Below are 19018 nucleotides of genomic sequence, written 5' to 3' on the forward strand. Positions count from 1 at the left end.
TGTAGGAGTTTTCTTCATGGTTTAGCATTGGAGTTCTTTAGTTGTTATTTTTCCAGTGTTGGAGTTTATTAGGGGTCCATCAGATGGATTCCCGAGTTGTATTAAAAATAGAGAAGTTGGATGTATCAGAATAATTCTTTATTTATAAAATTTATTCTGAGGTTTCAGTTTTGGTTTATCATTCTAGTTTCTTTTCAGCAGTTAACAGATCTTGAGCCGAGGAGAAGGAGTTTCCGAACCTCGCAAAAATCGCCGTGTTATTGTTTGCAATTTCTCTTCCCTTATCTCTTTTACAATTATGCTAAATTGATTACTTTCATATCTTGATTGTTGCATAATTGGTTATACTGTTAATTAGAAATTGTATTTCCGTAATTTGCGAAAATTGGCCATTAACTCTATTCACCCCCCCCCCCCCTCTAGAGTCAATTCTTGGGTAACAAATAAGTATATAACCCTATTATGAATCCAATACAGATTTAAAAATCATGTTCCAGTCATTTAAACTGCTAAAATAATATTAAACAATTTAGTACTCCAAGTGCACTAACAGCATGCAAACTTATTTAAACTTTCATACTGTTCAAATCAATAGCACATAGATAAAGATTATGCATCATGGGATCCTAATATGTTATGAGAATAATTTAGAATCCCATTTACCAACCCAAGACAGTCTTGAAATCTCAAAAAAAATCAAAACCGTGCTTAAAATAAAAGTCCAGTAAGTAACTATACAAGAGAGCTTACTCTCGAAAATGAGAGAGCAAGCTCCCACACAAGGGAGCCAGCTCCCTAATTCCATGCAGCCGGCTCTCTCTCTCACAGAGAGCCGCCGGCAAAAATACTTAGGAAGCCGGCTCTAACCCCTTGGAAGCCGGCTCTGTCCCAATTTCATGTCATCGTCTTCATCTCCAACAATGTTTAAACCCCTTTGTAAGGTTTCGTTTAGGTCCTCAAAGGTCTGTCCATGTCCTAAAACTATCCCAAAATTTTTTTAAAACATAATATGCAACATTAACAACAATTAAAGTCTGAATTACATGCATACAACAACAGTTTTAATGTCCAATTTAATCCTGGTGAATATTTAGGCATGCATAGAATACAGTTCAAAGGAAAAGAACAAGAAATAGAACTTGCCTATAGGTTTCGAATTGAAACCTTTAACCGTCCACTGTCTAGACTTTCTGATGACCTCTGATTGTCGTCAACTCCTTTGTTGCCCTAGGTTCAATCCACCAGCAAACGTCCAATACCCCTCTTCGGTTCAGCCCTTGTTCTTGGCCAAACCCTAACTCGTTCTCTCTGTTTTCTCTCAAACCTCACTGTTCGTGAATAGGGTTTTGTTGCTTCTAAACCCTAAGCAGACGTAAGGTTACATTTATATAGGCTTAATGAAAACCTAATTCTAATTCCAAGAGGAAACATAAAAGAAAAATAAAATAAAATAAAATATAAAATAAAATAAAAATATATAAGTCAGTTACCCTAATCTAACGTGATTTCGTATTTATATAAAATCTTAAAATTATATTAATTAGATTAACCCTATATACACATATACCCATATCTATACTATTATTAAATGTGCAAAGTGTTTCAGTGTTTCAGTATTTCAGTATTTATTTATTAATTGATATAAATTATATAAAACTCAAAATTACCTAATAAAATTAAAATTAATTCAAATTAACAAAATATAAAAATAAAAATAAAAAGTTTAATTCAAATTACAAAGTCCCACATTGGTTTTAAGTAAAAATGATTATATGAAAACCTCTTATAAAACTACAGAGCTAAAGAAATAATAATCACACATTCTCGGCCTTTTGGCTAAGATTAAGTGTACTACTAAAATTTTTTGAGTCGGCCTTTTGGCTAACATTTCTTGGTCTTTTGACAAAGATCAAGTGTAGTATTACTTTTTCGGCCTTTATGAAAAAGTTTCAGTATTTAACAATAAAGAGCTCATTAATTATTATATCCCACAATATAAATTCTATAAAACTCAAAATTACCTAATAAAATTAAAATTAATTCAAATTACAAAATCCCACATTGATTTTAAGTACATTGATTTTAAGTAAAAATGATTACATGAAAACCTTTTATAAAACTATAGAGTTAAAGAAATAATAATCACACATTCTCGGCCTTTTAGCTAAGATCAAGTGTAGTACTAAATTTTTTTGAATCGGCCTTTTGGCTAACCTTTCTTGGTCTTTTGGTTAAGAGCAAGTATAGTACTACTTTCTCGGCCTTTGTGCAAAGAGTCTCAGTATTTATTTATTAATTGATATAAATTCTATAAAACTCAAAATTACCTAATAAAATTCAAATTAATTCAAATTAACAAAATATAAAAGATTTTAATTCACAATAAAGAGCTCTCGCTAATTATTATATCCCACGATATAAATTCTATAAAATTCAAAATTACCTAATAAAATTAAAATTAATTCAAATTAACAAAATAAGTATTTATTTATTAATTGATATAAATTCTATAAAACTCAAAATTACCTAATAAAATTAAAATTAATTCAAATTAACAAAATATAAAAAAGAGTTTAATTCAAATTACAAAGTCCCACATTGGTTTTAAGTAAAAATGATTACATGAAAACCTCTTATAAAAATATAGAGCTAAAGAAATAATAATCATACCTTCTCGGCCTTTTGGCTAAGATCAAGTGTAGTACTACTTTCTCGGCCTTTTGGTAGTACTACTTTCTCGGCCTTTGTGCAAAGAGTTTCAGTATTTCAATATTTATTTATTAATATAAAAAAAATATTTTCATAAACAAAAAATTACCTAAAAATTATTTAAAGAGTTTAATTCAAATTACAAATTACCTAATAAAATTTATAAAAATTAATTGAAAGAGTTTAATACAAATTACAAATTACCTATTAAAATTCATTTTTCTTGTCCCACATTGGTTTAAGTAAAAAGGATTACATTGAAGCCTCTTATAAAACTATAGAGCTGAAGAAATAATAATCACACCTTCTCGGCCTTTTGGCTAAGATCAAGTGTAGTACTAAATTTTGCAGTATACTACTACTCACACAAAATATAATAAATTCAAATTATACTATACTACTCACACAAAATATAATAACAGTAATTACCTAATAAAATTCAAATTAACAAATTATATTAACAAACTTTTTTATTTGCTTTTTGCAACTTTTTTTTTATTTTTTATTTTTTTTTAAGCATTCAATTTTTAACCTAGAGTTTGGGCCCTCCACCTTTCGACGCGAATTGTGGGTTTGACAATGAGGGTTCAATTAGTGAAGTAAGTAATTTAATGGAATCCATTATCATTTGGTGATATTTTGCAATTTAGAGGAATTTATTAATTTTTATTTTAGCTCCTATTTAATGAAATTATTATTTATTTGCATCTTTGATGTTTTAAAGGTCTTTCTTCCTTGTCTTTGCTGTGCACGTGCTTGTGGATGTGTAGATAATGTTTTCACACATAATTCGAATCACTCTAAAAAACACTAGGATGGTCCCCTTTATTCACACATACTTGTTAAAATTTCACAGTTCAGTTTTTTCAAGTTTAATCACAATTTTTCCTATTTTTCCCCTTCACAGAGCCGGCTCCAAGGGCTAGGGAGCCGGCTCCATGATGCTTGGAGCCTACTCTATTGTTTAGAGAGCAGGCTCCCTTGTTTTCCTTTGTTTTAACGATTTCAGGAACAGTTTTGGGTGCAAAAAAAATTCCTAAACTATTAGAGAATCAGCAACTAACCCCCTAAACTACTAAAATTGCAACTAACTCCCTGAACTATGCATATTTACTGCCGCTCTCACGCTCCCGCTCTCGAATTTGCTCTCGCTCCTGCTTTATGTGACTTAGGTTTTACATGCATATATAAAAACTTTTTAAAATCACTTTGTTTGATGAAAGAGGTGTAAGGTTTGGTTTTAGTTGTCACTTAGAAACTAGAATTGAAAGTTGCATAAAATGATAGATGGAAGGAATTTAAGAGGAGAGGAAATTGCGTGGACAAATGATAAACCGCAACTCCAAATGCTAAAACTTTAGAAAGAGAAATGGAAAAGTTAAGTGCGATTTCTAAATGAGTGAGATCAATTTCTTAGAGAAAGAGAATAAGATGGGTTCATGTGGATACTTTAAGTTGGGAGTGCCTAAGATGTGTTACCCATGCATCCAAGAATAATGAAACTTAATATGAAATTATGGACTTCTTCACAAGGTGTCATATACGAGTGGTGTCTTACTTTACCCATAATTTTTTAAGTAGAATCAAGCTCACAATGTGATGCGCGAATCAACAGATGCCCCAATCTAATGCGTCACCCATGCAAGCTTGTTAAAAGCTGAAAATTCCATATTTCCTCAGGCTAATGATGGTCGGACCAGTAAGAATGACTATAGCAGTGATATATATATAGTTGGTCATGAATGAATGAGTGAGATTATTTTGTATCTCTGATATGCATAATAATAGTGAAAATTGAAGATATTGGTTTGTTCTATCCCACGATTGCAGCAGGAAGGGATTCAAAACCTAAACCAAACCCAAATGGACCAAATAATTCTTTCCACATTTGAGAACAAACATATTTAAATTAAGTATCATATTTGATCTGAACATTTCGGAATAACTTTAGAGTTACTGTTGAAAATTCAATCTATAATCAATTGTGTTTGACCAAATGGTCCATATATTAAATTATTTGTCAATTTTCATATTTTTTATTTAAGAAAATACTTGATGTAAATGAGTCATGAGTTTATTGCTGTAAGCCACACTAAAAATGATATCTTGGAAAGCAAAATTCATACATCAAACGACAGAGACCAACCAATATGCAATAACCAACCATGCAGGAAAAGCAAAATACAACACAACCTCTCCTAATTTAAGAACCCCCAAAGCTCTGAAACTTACCACATGCTTCCATGGTAATAAATTACTAAATTATAATAACAGTAATTACCTAATAAAATTCTAATTACCAAAATATAAAATTGTGATGACCTTGTGGGCGGGTGTGCCGTGGGCGGGTGCGGAGACACTGCCAGGCTACCACACTGCCGAGCTATAAGTGCACAAGTCCCACATCGCCTGGGTAGAGGAAAGGTAAAGTGCTTATATATAAGTGTGTCATCCTCAATTGGTATGAGGCCTTTTGGGGTGAAGCCCAATAGCAAAACCGTGCGGGCTCAAACCCAAAGCGGACAATATCATACCATGTGGTGGAGCGGGTTGTTACAAAAAGAGTTTAATTCGCAACAAAGAACTCTCATTAATTATTATATCCCACGATATAAATTCTATAAAAATCAAAATTACCTAATAAAATTAAAATTAATTCAAATTAACTGAATATAAAAAGAGTTTAATTCAAATTACAAAGTCCCACATTGGTTTTAAGTAAAAAGGATTACATGAAAGTCTCTTATAAAACTATAGAGCTAAAGAAATAATAATCACACCTTCTCGGCCTTTTGGCTAAGATCAAGTGTAGTACTAAATTTTGCAGTATACTACTACTCACACAAAATATAATAAATTCAAATTATACTATACTACTCACACAAAATATAATAACAGTAATTACCTAATAAAATTCAAATTAACAAATTATATTATATTACTCTCATTAATTATTATATCCCACGATTGCAGCAGGAAAGGATTCAAAACCTAAACCAAACCCAAATGGACAAAATAATTCTTTCCACACTTGAGAACAAACATATTTAAATTAAGTACCATATTTGATCTGAACATTTCGGAATAGCTTTAAAGTTACTGTTGAAAATTCAATCTATAATCAATTGTGCTTAACCAAATGGTCCATATATTAAATTATTTGTCAATTTTCATATTTTTTATTTAATAAAATCCTTGATGTAAATGATTACTTGGTCCTAAAACCTTATTATTGTATTTATTTCAATAGTTTAATAATATTACAAATATATAATTTTTTGTCTTTACTCATATGCAGATTCATGATGATAATTAAAGTGCGAAGTATTTTACATATTGCAACACTTGCAACCCTAACAGTATTCAATGATTGTCAAACATTAATAAATTATTCACTAGAATAAATTGTTTACTAGATGAGTTACTACAATTACAAATTGAGGTAATTTCCTACCCTTATTCATAAAATTTTAATTAAATTAAAAAAAAAATACTTACTTGAATTTCTCAATAGCTCTAAATTATATTTCTTCTTTTTGCAGGACATGGATGAATTTAGCAACAAAGTGACAAGCTGCAAAGGGAAATCTTTTTTTTTTTTTCCTGGTGAAGATAGACAATACTCAACAACAAGTCGTGAAAATTTATTTTATGGTAGAAGAATTAAAAGAATTGACACTTGACAATGATTCATTTCATGAAGAAATGAGATATGCAAAAAAGATAAAGATTGAGAAATAAATAATTTAGGAATACTTTTATTTTCAAACAGTTATAGTTTTGAATTTTCTAATATATTTTGTTTCTTTTGAGGTGACAATTATTACAATCTAAACATTGTTGGTACCTTTTCGGATTTTATAATATATAGAATTTTTATATAGTATTTATTTATGAATGTTTTGTAAATTATAGAATTTTAATTTTCATATATTTTTTAAAATATTTATAGTTTTCATTCATTCATTAATGGAAAACCTTATTTTGTTTCTTTTGAGGTGACAATTATTATTCTCTAAATATGGTTCATATGAATACTTTCATTTTCAAAGAATTATATTTTAGGAATTCATTGAGATGACAATTAATACACTCTAAACATTGTTGATAAAAAACATTCAACACGTGTATCGCACGTGTATTTTATTAGTATGTGTGTGTGTGTGTGTATATATCTATACATATATATATATATAGATACATATATATATGTATGTATAACCATCCATGGCTATTAATCGTACCCATTACCCTCATATTCGAGTTGTTCATGAAATCCAAACAATTGGTCCATCACTACTATCCAAACTCAACTCCATTAAAAATAAAAATAGAAATAAACATTTAATTTAACATTTACGTTAAGTCCATATAAATACAGAATTTCAATTAAACAAATAAATCAATTAATTTAATATTTAATTTCCACATAAGCACACAATTCACTTAAACAAATAAATCATGTTAAACAAATAATTATAATTCACATAATCAATTTAAACCTATAACATGAAACCACATAAACACATAGCCATGTAAACAATTAAAAATGCACAAGAAATAAAAATGTAAATTTCAATTATATCCTTTTGAAAACTAAGGGTATTACAGGAGTAAACTAAGTTTCTTCACTTGTATAAATAATAAAAAATAAAAAAAATTAGGTCACATTTTGCAACAAATAGTTATTGTTAGGAAATTGATGACTTAATTGATAGATGAAAATGTTCCATATTCTTTTGAAGTTAGATAAGAAGTCTGAGTGACACTTACTTGCATTACAGAAATAGGGTGTGTCAAAGACAAGATAATGAGACTAATCACCTATATAAAAAGAAAGGGTGTACGGTGTGTATGAAAAGTTGTAGTTAGTTGACTTTTGATAAATTAAATTACCGATTGACTTTCATTATCGATAAGTTTATCACGGATCAGTGATGCATGGATTCAGTTACAGAGTCAGCTTTTGAAGATGCTCCAATTTAAACAATGGGCTTAGACTAAGTTTGATGGTACCAGACTAATGGTACATCCTGCAAACGAATTTGGAGGGAGGATGCAAAGACTGAAATTTACAACTCTTAATTATCTATTCATCCTAGTGGAGATACACTACATCACAGTATGAAACAGAAGTTGGTGGACAGGCAAAAAGAGAAATATAATTATTTCTGTGTCTACCTTATTTCAGGACATGGGTTCATATGAATGAAGCTAATCACAAGACGACTTAGATGAATAAGAAGTGGTGGAAGACTCACACTCTGCATTAAGTTCCGTCTAGAGGAAGCGAATATGGAAGGTGATGCTCTTAATAACCAATATAGTATTTAAATCTTTCAGTTAGTTGTTGAGTTATCGGTTAGATTTATAACATATGTAGTAATGACACTTGTTATTACCAAAGTAATTAAGGAAGTCAACTTAGAATATCGGAGCTGACCCTAGAGTAGATGTTACCTTACTCAGATAAAGTTTAAAGTACTGGGGGAGGATTAGTGGGGCCTGTAAACGATATTATAGAGGTTGGAGTGACTGGGAGGTAAAATTTATATTTTTGGTGCACTTAGATGGTTATAAGGTACATCAAGACACCAAGTGTCAGTTTTGGTGAACAAGCACAGATACGGACATGTACAAAATTGTCTCTAAGTGTGACACCTGTTAGAAAGGTGGAAAGTTGATAATCGGATATCATTGAAGATTTTTGCCACTTCCTATATCAAAATGGGAGTATGACTAATCAAGAGTATATGGTATGTAGGAATTATCAACATTGAATCGAAATTTTAATTCCATATGGGTTAAGAGCGATGGATTGAGTAAGTTCGTTTGTGGACATTAATTGGAGTAATGTTCATGTTAGAACTTCATATTAGTTCTACATTACAGTGATAGTAGTGTTATAGCATGTGGTTGTCTATTATAATGGATGAAAAGTGTTATTTCGAAAGAACTTTCTAAAGATTTTGGAGCAGCAACTTTGTTTCATTTCTCTAAACGGAGAAAGTGATCGAGAGATTTGATTCGATCATGGAAGATATGCTTGAGGTAAATGTCCTAAGTTTCGTGGACAATTAAAAGTATTTACTTTGCTTTTCAGAATTTTGTCTATGTTAATTTTTGGGCATGGGGATGTTAGTATGGCAACGTTTGAGGTTTGGTATATTACAGAGCACCGACCTCTCAGTTGATGGTTGATTTAAAGTAAGAGTTGTGCAATTGAACCTTGACTTCAATTAAAGATACATCGGAGAAAAATACACTCCTTTGTAATGGTCTGTGCATGATTTGGAGGCGGGAGTAGGATTTTGTAAATAGTCGAACTCTTATACTAGAGTTTTCATATTAGGAAGTTTTTTGCATGTTTTCTATGGAACTTTTATAAATATGGATAGTACCCTTATATAAATATTGGGTAGATTGAGTGGTTGTTAGGTACAGCATATGTGTAGTCATCTGTGTTATTTGATGCATTGGAATTCAATGGAGCTCATACACAGAGGTTGAGTCCACAACAGAACGGAAATGAATTTAAAAAATAATAATTCAGAGTTTTGTGAATTCTGATGATGGAATTCATTTTGTTAGGGGGGGAATGTAATAACCCTAATTTTTAAAAGGATATAAATAAGATTTAATTATTTATTTTATTATCTTTTATTTAACTATGTGGTTATATGTTTATGTGGCTATGTGCTTATGTGTTATGTGCTTAAATGATTTAATTGTTTGATGTGTATTATGGGTCTTGTTTGCGTGTTTTTGTGTAGTGTGATCTATGTGACTTGATTTGTGTTTGTTTGTAATTATGTGATTTGTTAAATGTTTTTAATTGTCTATTTGTATTTGTATTTTATCTTATTTTATTTTAAAGAAATGGAGTTGGATAGTATTAATGGACCAACCAGATGGGTCACATGGACTATTTAGATAAGAGTCTTAATGGGTACGGATATTTACCCATGTATAGTTGTATATATATATTTATGTGGATATATATATATATGGATAGTAATAATAATATTATTATTATGGATAGTTAGAATTATACATATATTATAATAAAATATACATTATACATATATGTCACAAACTTGGTATATTTCTATTTATATTTTCTATTTTTCTTTTTCTTTTCTTAATTATTAAGGTAAAGATGGATTAGAAATAGGATTTTATAGTTTATAAGTTGGATGGGGAATAAGATTTTATATTTTATAAGTCGGACTAGGAATGGAATTTCATAGTTACCTGTATATATATATGTATGTATGTATGTATGTATTGGGGGTTTGTGAAAGGGTTAGAAAACTATATTCATATTCAGATCTAGAAAGAGAAAACTAGAAAGAGAAAGAAAGAAGAAGAAAAAGAAGAAAAAGAATGATCATTAGAGAAGAATAACAAGGAAGAATGAGTTTAACCTTCGATCCGAAAGTTTAAGAAAAGTTCTATATTCTACTCCTCTCCTTTGATCTAGTGTTCAGTACATGCCTAGGATGATTAAACAAGATTAATAAATTAGTTAACATGTTTAAATTGGATTAAAACAAAGAGTTTATATGTTTAAATATATGTATGCATGCTTTGTATGATTTTGTAATTTGATGCATAAATTGTTGTTATAACTTGATTGCTTAATTACTGTAATTGAATTATTAAACTACTTTGTATAATTATTAGAAAATAATCTTCAGACGATCTAAGACAGAATTCTATCTGTCTGGACAGAATTCTGAAAAGCAGCTTGATAATTCTGTTTTTGATCAAATAATAGTATTTTTTGGGTAGAAACAATCGATTGAGAAAAATCCACTAGCTTTGGCTTGTGGGCCATGTTAGTTTATGGCCGAAAACCATCGTTTAGGGTACCGAAATCGCGTTTTTGTAATTGTTAGGAGGTATCGCGGTATTTTTGCGATTTTTGTTGGAGGCTGAAATGAAATCTAACTGTCCTCATATTTGAAATTTAGTTATTTTTGTTGATTATGTTTCTTATTATATATTTTCAAAATTTTTAGAGATATTTTATTTTTAGGCTTATTTTCATAATTTCGGTCGTCGTACTAAAACTCGAGAAATTTAACTACAATATATATTAATCTCCCCAAGGCCACAAGGCCATAATATTAACTACAACAATATATTAATCTCCCCAAAAATAGAAATACAAGGGTTTAGATTACATAATACTTAAGGTTCATCCATACCCTAAGTAAAGCCTAGCCAAGCATAGAGGAGGAGGGAAATATCAAGGAGCCTTCATGTTCCATCTTCATGTCTTGGTTCACCTTCTTCTTCTTCCTTGAAGCTTTTGAGAGAGTGTGTGCATAGATGTTCTTGGTGTTCTTGAGCCTCCACTCTTCTCTTTTCTTCTAACCATAATCTTTTTCTAGCTATCTATTACAATGGTTCAATATGTCTTATATACATAGCCCTTGGAGGCCCAATAAATCAGAAATTAGGTCCCTAGATGGTGCAACCTCGCAGCCCAGAGTTAAATAAAGACCGGACCGAAATACCACTTAAACAGTGCACTGCTAGTCATCTTCAATCGATCAAAGCTTCCTTCAATCAATCGAAGCTACATTCCAAGGATGCTTAACAGCTAAGATTGAAAGAAGATATTTTTGCCACGTCAGCGCCACGTCATCAAAAGATAAGGCCAAAATTCAAGATGAGATCATCCTAGTCATCTTCGATCGATCGAAGCTTCCTTCGATCGATCGAAGATTGCTGGCAGTGCACTGTTTAAATGGTATTTCGGTCCGGTCTTCATTTAATTCTAGGCTGCGACGTTGCACCATCTAAGGACCTAATTTCTGATTTATTGGGCCTCCAAAGGCCATGTATATGAGACATATTGAACCATTGTAATAGATAACTAGTCATAACTTAGTTTAATTTTTACATTGTAATTTCCTTAGGTTAGAATTTTCTCTCTAGAAAGAGATTAGGGTTAGAAGAAAAGAGAAGAGTTGAGGCTCAAGAACACCAAAAAAATCTACACACACTCTCTCTCAAAAGCTTCAAGGAAGAAGAAGAAGGTGAACCAAGACATGAAGATGAAGCATGAAGGTTCCTTGATGCTTCCCTCCTCCTCTATGCTTAGCTAGGCTTCATTTAGGATTTGAATGAACCCTAATTATTGTGTAATCTAAACCCCTGTATTTTTATTTTTGGGGAGATTAATATATTGTTGTAGTTAATGTTATGGCCTTGTGATTATTTATCTATGCTTAATTTGACAAATTAATGCATAAAGATTAATTCTTTCATTAATTCTCTATATTTAATTGCATGTCTATGTGTGATTAATTGAGGGTTATGCTTCATGATTAGATGTTAAAGATTAATTCTTTCATTAGTTCTCTATGTTGAATTGCATGTCTAAGTGTGATTATTTGAGGATTATGCTTGATGGCCATGACATAGTGTTTATTGAATACAATTGTTGATGAGATTGAATGGATTATAGCTTTAATTGTGAACTTCCATGCTCATTACAATTAGTATTATCTTCTTAATTGTGGATTAAATGCAATTGTTGATTAATTTGATAGGTTGTACTACACCTTAATTTATGCTTTTAGTTAGGTAGACAATCTATACTTGTTTTGACAAACCATGCTTATTGTTGCAAGTTGTATTATCCTCTTGATGTGTGCTCTCATTAGATGCAATTGTGGTTTGTTTGATGGATTATGCTTAGGCTTGGTAGGTTGCGTTACACCTTAGTTTAATTGTCATTAGGTAGACGATTCATGCAATGCATTTGATAGTCTATGCTTATGATTGCAATTTGTTATAATGGTTGAAGCCACATCTCAATTACAATAATGTTCTCCCCATTAATGGAAAGCAAATGGTTAATTGCACAAGCTTAGCGGTGATTCCAAACGCCCTAAGCATCTCTTCTATCTCTTAAACCCTAAGCTCTACTTTAGTTTATTTTTATCGCATCTTATGTTAATTGTTCACTAGTGTAGCAAGTAAGCAAGCACCATTTCTCTCTTCCCTTAAACTCCCTCTTTTCTCCCTCATAATAATTTAATCACTCAGTCGAAGTTGAACTCCAATTGATTGTGTCTAATCCCTGCGGACGATCCCTTCTCACTACATACTTCATTGTATTAGTGTTAAACGGCTTTTATAAATGTAAAAGGTGATACCCACTTAGCACATAGTTCTAAATATATAAAAAGTGCATTATTTTGTGCACGCGTAAGAGTCGTATCACGTTTTTGGCACCGTTGACGGGGATTATTCTTATTTTTTAGTTGGAGTAAAACTAGACATTAGTGTTGATTTCATTATTCTTATTCATATTTCTACTATTTTCTTTTTTTTTTCTTTTGAATGTGTAATTAGGTACTTGATCACAAGGAAAGCAAGCTTTGGATTTCGACATTCTTGGTTGGGACCTTTGTTAGCGATTTTTGAACCCTAGTGCCTCAATTGTTCATTCTTATATACGCTTGCGAGATAGTCCTTGTTGAGGCTATCACATTGTTATATTTTGTCCAAGCATAGGTCCTTGTCGAGGCCAATTATTTTCATTGTTATATTCTTTGGCCTTTGTCGAGGCAATATTTGTTGCATTTGGATTTTGATTGTGAATGGAGAATTTTGTTGATTCAAGTTTGGGGGACCATTACATCTCCTCACCTTATGACTTTCCATCATATCATGATCCTTATGCGATTAAGTCCAATGCATTTCATGAAGCATCATCATTTGACAATGGACTTGAACACTCTTTTGATCCCTCTTATGACTATTACCTTTCCCCACCATTTTATAAAGAACCAACTCCATCACCTTCACCTTATTCCCCCGAATTTCAAGAAAAAGTGTTAGCTATACTTGATGTGCTTAATTTACAATCTCAACTTATACATTCTCATTCTCATAGACTAGCTAGGCTAGAAGTTGAAACTGAACAAATTGCAAGTACTCTTTCTCGTCAAGAGAAAGAGGAAGAAAAGGCAAGTCATTTAATGACTAAACCAAGTGAGCAAAACATGATAATAGAGGAAGATGAGGCAAGTGAGCCAATAACCATTCCAATAGAGCACCATTTGATTTATGAGGACATTCCTTGTAACTTAGATCATAAGGTCATTGAGGCCACTTTAGAGAGTGACGAGGAGGTGACCACTATAGAGGTGGATGAAAAAAGGATGAAGAGAGTGCCATTCCCGAAAGTCTAAATGAGTCTTTGAAAGACAATTTTGTTTTCAAGACCGTGGATTGAAGGAATAAAACACCATCTTTCATATATTTGCGTATCATTCCTTTATGAGATGTATTTGATGTTGTAAGAGATGATCTACTTGGGAAAATAGATAAACGGATCAATAAGGATGTCTCATATCCGGTTTTTGACACTTTTGATTAGTAGGTCGCCCCAACGTCTTAGTAGAGACGTTAAACACTAGTTATTCATAGGGTTTTCAAACCTATTCCTCCCCTATTTCTTTTATTTTTCATTTATGCGTCATTTAGATAGATTACATATGTTTCATTGCAGTTTTGGAGCAACTTTTAGACTTTTCTACACTTTCAGTGTGTGTTTCAATCGATCGAAAACAAACTTCAATCGATTGAAAGCTGAAAATTCTAAAAAAATTTCTAAGTCCCTTAAAACAAACTCACTGCCCATCAATTGCAACTTGCTTCGATCGATTAAAACATCCTTCGATCGATCGAACTTAATGTAAAAATAAATAAAATAAAATAATATATATATATATATAATATTTATTGTTTATTTTTGCATTTTTAATTATTCATTTGTATATATTGCTTGCATCCTTTCTTGCAATTTGTTTTTCATTTTTCTTCTTTCATTGTACATATTTTTTACTTGCATTTTCATTTCCTTATTTTCTTTTATTTTTACATTTTTGTTCATACATTTTTGTTTTCTTATTTTTCTTGCTTTTTGTCTATACATTGCTTTCATAAAAGAAAAACATAAATACTTTCACCATTGTGTCCTTATGCGTAGTCATTCATACTTTCATGCTTATTTAGGGCTTGATCTCATATCTCTCTTTCATTTATATTATATTGCCTTAGAGTGTTTGACTTGTTTATTCTTATCCCATTATGATATTTGATGTAAGTTTGCTAGTGTGGTTACTCAATTAGGTTTTTGAATCCAAGTTTGGGGGAGACGTCTTTCAAATAGGGTCATTGCCGGACTTCATTGCTTTTGCCACCACGGTATACTCTTTCCATCTTTTTCATTGTTCTCATTGCACATTAAGGACAATGTGCGGTTTAAGTTTGGGGTATGATAAGTGCTTAAGTGTTGCACATTTCAGCACCTTAGTCAGGGTAGTTTAGTCATTTTATTTATCTTACTTTTATGTTTTAGTCTTGATTTGTGTTTTTGTCTATTTCAGGTTAATAAGGTTCAAATGGGATAAAAAATGGTCCACTATGACTTCTTTTGGAGTCAAGCTATAACTCTCGAAGAAGAAATCAGAAATTAAACAAGACCTTCGATTAAAGTATTAAAACTCGAGAAATTTAATAATCATACTTGGAGTACATGGTGTAGTATGATAAACGCTATTAAGCATAATTATTCATTATCATTGATAAATGATCTTTGTTGTATCATTATTATGATTGGATATTTTGATAAATAATATTAATCATATTATAAATGATGTTAATCATAATGTGACTTACGAATAATATATTGGATGATAAGTTGATTAATTCATGGTATGCATAATATACAATAATATGTAATGATATGGAGGATTATTGAATTTAATTGAGATGTAAATTAATTACATGTGTTCTAAGTTAATTACATGCTACTTAAAGTTGTATATTGCTTAATTAAATGCAATGGATATCTGTATGATTATTTTCATATTTAATTCTAGATCAATTCATGTATTATTATATTTGTTGCATCAATTATTGAATTATGTAGATTTATGCGCCATTGTCAGAATATGGAAGCATATTAGGGACAGATTAACGGAATAGTTAAGTCCTAGAAACGGATTAACCATAGAGTTAAGTCTTACTTATTTATGTCAGGCTATGAAGCACGGACACCGACACAGGACACGGGTACGATACGATACGGATACGGCGATGCGGCAAATTTCAAAAAATAGGACACGGACACGACAAGAATACGGTAATAAAATAATAATATATATTTTTATTATATATAAAATTTTAATTTCTCTAAATTTTTAATTTACATTAATAGACATGATCCATTTAAATTAAATCCAATTCAAATTTTATAAAAATTTAAACGATAAATACATAGTATATCTTTATATCCAATACTAGAATTTGTATCAATACTAGAATAGTTTTAATTTTATAACTAAACACAAAAGATAAGGTTAACTTTGTAACCAAACACAGAAAGATAAGATTACAATCTTATCTTTCTATTTTATTAACCAATAACCACTCACTGACAGAGGAAGAAAAAGGCGATCAAGCCTTTTGTTAGATCTGTTCGAAATTGACTCTCTCTCTCTCTTCAAAATTGAATTCCTTTTTTATTAACCAATAACCACTCAGTGACAGAGGAAGAAAAAGGCGATCAAGCCTTTGGTTAGATCTTTTCGCACCGAGACGAGAGAGACTCTAGCAGAATCGTTTGGCCAGACGCCATCTCTTCCTTCTCTTAACTTTCTATCTTCCTTCAACTCCATCAATAACCAACCAGAGTATGATCAGTTCATCATCATCTCTTTGTTGATTTTCCTTCTCCCTTCCAATTTCTCTCTCATCCCTTCCATTTTTTTTATTAATTTGAACTGCCGTTTCCTACATCAGTGTCCTCTGGTGTACAGCCGTGTCCTCCGGCGTGTCTCGACCGTGTCTTATGGCGTGTCCAGTGTGAAAAAATGAATAAAAAAATAGGACACCGGTAGATCCGTGTCGGACACGTGTCCGAGGCTGGAATACGCGTGTCCGTGTCGAACATGTGTTCGACACTAGTACGTCAGCCCTACAACGTGTGTTCGTGCTTCATAGATGTCAGGTCAACGGAACTAATTGGATGGCATATCATTGAAATATTCTATTATGGATAGGAGAGATTTATATATGTATAGATATATGTCATGATATGAACTTGAGTCTCAGGATCAGTGGTTAGAAAATGTATATTGCTTGGGATGCATAGCCGAATATAGAGGGTGTGGAATGGCTTGATAGATGACAGTGTTTCAGGATACTATATGGACTATGTAGCTATTGCATGAGTTGATTAGGATGTATTCGTTCCTTAGTTCATAAAGTAGAAAGGACTTGTTTATTGACCTGACCCACTATTTATTTTTTAGTACTATGTCAATACCAAATGTAGAATTTGATCATGCATAACAGAGACCAGTCATCATCATTCTTCCAGATTATCTACATGATTTACTCTTTATTTCAGTATTCAGATGTAGACAGTTTGATTATATCAGTTTGAAATTTCTAAGGGTTCACATACCATGGATTCCCGGGTTATATTTTTAGAAGATCATTGATATCAGAAGAGATCATTATTTAATAAAAATATTTTGGAAGATTTATTTATTTATTCTAGCTTTTATTTCCGCATTTTATTTATTCTATTTATCACTTTGTATTATGTATTCGTTTATTCCCGTGTTTTCAGATTTAAACCTGACCAGCCCACACATGGAAATCCAGGGTATCACATAATGGTGGAAAGTGGTGGCGATGGTGGTGGTGAAAAGCAACAGTGAAAGGTGGTAGTGAAAAGCGGTGGTGGTAGTAAAGAGCTGTGATGAAAGGCGATGGCGACAGTGGTGGCGGCGGTGATAAAAGGCGATGGTGGCAGTGGCAGTAGTTAAAAGCGATGGCGGTGATGGTAGTGGAAGGTAGTGGCAATAGTAAAAGGCTAATGACGATGGTGGTAGAAAATGGTGGCGTGGTGAAAAAAGATAACAGTGGTGAAGGGCAAGGCGATAATAATAATGGAAACAGTGGTGGAAGGTAATGGCGGTACGTGATGGTGATAGAAAGCGATGGGCAATAGATAATAGTGTGAGTTTTTTAGAAAGTTTATTTTAAAAAAAAAAATTAAAATTACTTAAGAAATAAAATAATCATTTCATAAGTTTAATTGTAAAATAAATTTTTATTCCAATAAAATGACCATTTATTTTAAATGGCATACTAAACAATGAAATAATTAGAGTTGACATTCCATTCCATTACTTTCCTCCTCAATATCATGTCAATTTGTTATGTTTAATTTAAGAAAATTAAATCACAATACAACCGGAGAAAAGAAACAAAATATTTGAAAGTACCAAATCAGCCTAAAATAGTCTCTTTTATTTTTTTTTAATTAGTCTTTTAGTCACAAATAATCATTGACCCTAATCCCCCATCTACTCAGCTGTCAGTTAAATTAAAATTATGGAGTAAATTACAGCAAAAAAACAAATGAAAAAAATACCAAAACAATATACATAAATACCTTGTTTTAGCTTTTGGAATACAAGAAAATTAACCCAAGTACTAGTTTTTCTATTAGGAAACAAGACACAAACAATAGACATTAATTTTACTTGATTTAAAATCTTGTTCAAGGCAAAAACTAATACAAAAAGGAATAAACCCTTAAAGCAATGGTATTCTATCTATTATAAATATAGATATATATATATATAGGCTGCCAGGTAAACAGAGACAGATGGATTTGGGGTAAAGTGCATTGAGTTTTGACAAAAGAATATTCACGTGAAAATTATCTAATTTTTAAAACAAACACCCCTTAAAAATTGAAAAGATTAAAAAATAGACAAAATCACCCCTTAAAACGATCGTTTAACCATTTAGTTAACTTTTTTAACTTTAAAAAATTAGACTAAACTACCCCTTGTGACAAAGGGCAACGATGCTAAGAATATAGACTCTGTATATACATCCCAGATAAAGAATACATCCCAAAACAAATTAATAACCAACATTTACCTTCATAAAGGTAACCCTTCACAGTCCACAATCCATAATAAGCGTTTACCAAAGTCATTACACATTACATAACCAATATTTGATACCAAAATTTACATAATCTATCATTACTTAACCAACATTCTAACATTTGACACCAAAATTTAAATAATGTATCATTATGTAACTAAAATTTTTGGTTAAAAAAAAAAAAATAAACCATTTGTTTTCAATTCTGCCACAATTTCTCAAAACAAAAAAAAAAAAAAAAAAAAAAAAAAAGAAAGATAACCCCCATTTGTTAAAAAAAATTAATTTCATTACGTCACAATTT

At 31.2% G+C, this 19018-nt stretch overlaps 1 pseudogene; it reads left to right on the plus strand.

Moving 5' to 3' along the window:
- Positions 1–2666: 2666 nt before the first annotated feature.
- Positions 2667–2800, plus strand: LOC132282460 (U2 spliceosomal RNA; annotated as a pseudogene).
- The last annotated feature ends 16218 nt before the right edge of the window (positions 2801–19018 follow it).

This window comes from Cornus florida, unplaced genomic scaffold, assembly GCF_030987335.1.
Source record: "Cornus florida cultivar Cherokee Brave unplaced genomic scaffold, ASM3098733v1 CherokeeBrave_3.0.0_Hap2_Chr01, whole genome shotgun sequence".
NCBI classification, from domain to species: domain Eukaryota; kingdom Viridiplantae; phylum Streptophyta; class Magnoliopsida; order Cornales; family Cornaceae; genus Cornus; species Cornus florida.